Source organism: Vombatus ursinus, unplaced genomic scaffold (genome assembly GCF_900497805.2).
Source record: "Vombatus ursinus unplaced genomic scaffold, bare-nosed wombat genome assembly UNPS02014812.1, whole genome shotgun sequence".
In the NCBI taxonomy this organism is placed as follows: domain Eukaryota; kingdom Metazoa; phylum Chordata; class Mammalia; order Diprotodontia; family Vombatidae; genus Vombatus; species Vombatus ursinus.
In genome coordinates this window covers 13067153-13069921 of record NW_020954590.1, presented here as the reverse complement: position 1 = coordinate 13069921, position 2769 = coordinate 13067153, and the positions used below count along the sequence as shown (strand labels likewise).

At 45.6% G+C, this 2769-nt stretch overlaps 1 long non-coding RNA gene across 1 annotated transcript in view; it reads left to right on the top strand.

Annotated features, from left to right (window-relative positions):
- The first annotated feature begins 1038 nt into the window (after positions 1–1038).
- Positions 1039–2769, top strand: part of LOC114054132 — a 5205-nt gene continuing 3474 nt past the window's right edge. The window contains exon 1 of the long non-coding RNA XR_003570438.1: positions 1039–1203. This is a non-coding gene — a long non-coding RNA (uncharacterized LOC114054132). The remainder of the gene's footprint in view (positions 1204–2769) is intronic.

The window sequence follows — 2769 nt, the reverse complement described above, 5'->3', positions numbered from 1 at the left end:
ACTCAGGTCCTTCTGAATCCAGAACCGGTGCTCTGTCCACTGTGCCACCTAGCTGCCCCCCTGAGGCTAATTCTTCCTGCAGCTTCTGAGCTTTCAGTATACCTTTAGCTGGGTTAACTTTGTCATATTCTTCCTAATCTTCCTATGTTTCTCTGAGTTGCTTGCCATTCCAACCACCCCTTTTACCATCATATTAATCATAAGCTGAGGTAGCAAATGTTCATCGTTTGCTTTGTTAGTTCCTGTGAATTTGGCACCATGGCGCCTAGGTCTCTCAAAGCAGTGGGGTGTGTGTGTGTGAGCCCCACAATTTTCACATGCTCCTTTGAGGTATTTTGTAGTCACAATATTCTCTTTTACACCCCTCTTATACCATTCTTCTGATGAATTGTACTCTTTCTGTTTCTCAGGTTCGGGTCTCTGATGCTTTACTGTGGGTTTTTTTTTTCCGAGGCAATGACTTGCCCAGGGTCACACAGCAAGTATCTGAGGCTGGATTTGAACTAAGGTCTTCCTGACTCCACAGCCATCTAGCTCCCTAGTGCGGGTCTTTTTGGTGGATTTATATACCATGGCACAGAGACGCACTGAGCAATGTGAGGACTGATATCTTCCCCTTCCTCATCTACTTTAGCTGGTGCATTACTCAGCTTTCTCTGTTCTTCTAGCTCCTTCTTCTTTTTCCAGCCTTCCCTTCTCATTTTCTCTGGCTCTTCCAAACCCATGTCATTTGATCCCCCTGGGGTGACCAGTATTTACTGCTTCTGCAGTGGCGCCCCCACCCCAAAAGAACGGCCCGACGACTCAGACGACAGCCAGGACGCACTTCCGCCCCTAGATGAAATTTAAAGACCGCGCCTCTCGGGCTATTCCACCTTGGCGCCTGCGCATGACTAGCGTTCTCAGACTCGGCCAGGCGCAGCTCCCCTCCCAAGCCCAATCCAGCCTAGATACGGAAGGAAAGTTCCTGATAGGTTCTTTCTGCCGGAAAAGGCGGAGCCCGGCCACCGGAAAGGGTTGGCCCCTGATCCCAGCGGCCTTTTATCCGCAGGCGTGCGCGCATCTGGCCTTTTTTTCTCGGTGCAGAGGTTTCGGGGTTGGTATGGAGGTGCGGTGCCGCGGATGGCGGCGCGTGATGCGGCATCCGGGGAAGTCTCGGGAGCCCCGCACCCGCCTGCACCCTTCGGGAGCTATAGTCCTAAAGTGAGTAACGGCTCGGGACTGTTGCTGGCGTGGGAGGCAGCCCGAGTGGGCGGTCTAGGCGGGGGCTACCGCCGGCGCCCTGCGAGGGAGGAAGGAAGGGCCGAGCTCCCTCTCCGTCCCGACCGGCGGACTTCTGCCACTTGCGGGGGGTGGGGGCCGCTGCCCAGACCGGGGGCACCGCGCTGCATCCGGCTTAACCGGAGCATGGGCCCCCGGTGATCTTGATAAACTTATATTTTTATTAACATAAAAATCGCGTCATATTTAAGATATTCATGTTTATTTGTTTTAATTTTATTCACATGTGCTTGATATATTGCACGTGCACGTGTGTCCCCTGCACGGCTCTTCCTGTGCTTTCTGCATCGGGCAGCTGCCTTCACTGCACTTTCATAGTCACTTCCTTACAAGAGGATGCAACTTTGTACTTAAACTTTACAAATGGGGAGGCAGTCATACACACTCGAGCAGATGTTGGCAGACTCAAGAATTATTTAATAATTTGTGTGTGTGACTTTAAGCAGCATCACCGGTGTTAAGGCCTAGTTTGTCCTTCAAGTAAATCTGGCCCTAGCGTTTGCTTTCTTATGCCAGCACCTTGAGCTTGAGCGAGGCCTTGCACGTGGTTGGTGTTTGGATAATGTTGAATTGCCTAATTGTTCCTGAGACTTGATTTAACTGGTTTCGCCTTTTATTCAGTAGCCAGTTGTATTTGGTACCACAAATAAAAGACATTGAAGGTTATAGTAAAATTCATTTTTATCTAATGCAGTTTGAATTGGAAAACATATAACAAGTTGTTCTGTTGTAGTAGGATTAGTAGTAAATACAGAATTAAAAGATTTCAGAACTGTTGAGCATTATGCAAGCTGACATGAATTCTACATGTGTTCACAATTGGAGCATTCCTAATTAGCAAAGCCTGATATTATGTGGAATTATTTTCCACCTTTCATGTCTTAAAAATGGTAAAATTACTTTGAGAACTCCATTCTTGATGTTTTCATAAATCATTTTCAATAACTGCTTCTAATTCAGATGACAAATGACTTCTTTCCTTATTTAGAACTTGGAAGACTTGAGAATCCCTGATCGTGCCCTTTACTCCATGTGAACATGCATAAAAGGCAGCTTAGAATTTAATTCTGTTGGGTTTCATCAGAGTTGATGCTTGTTAGTCATAGGAAGGTATACCCTAATGTGACCTTAGATTGAATATACAGGACATGACACTATACTTACATTGAGGTTTACATACCCAGCATTGTATATATAACCTTTAACTTAACCTCATCCTTTATCTCTGTCAAACAGACAGAAAAGCAATAGCTGGGTACTCGTTAGGAACATGTTATTCTTGAAAAATCAATACTTGGAACAGAGTTCATTTCTTGCTATGCGCCTGTCATTTTTTTTCTACGTATCATAGAAAATCACTTTCTATTATAAAACTAACAATTTCTCAGTTTTGGAACAAATGAGACTGAATCTTGGCATTCATTTGGCATAATGATGATTAAAAAAAAAAAAGCCGTTTACCCAACTGAGGGCTTCCTTGAAGTAACT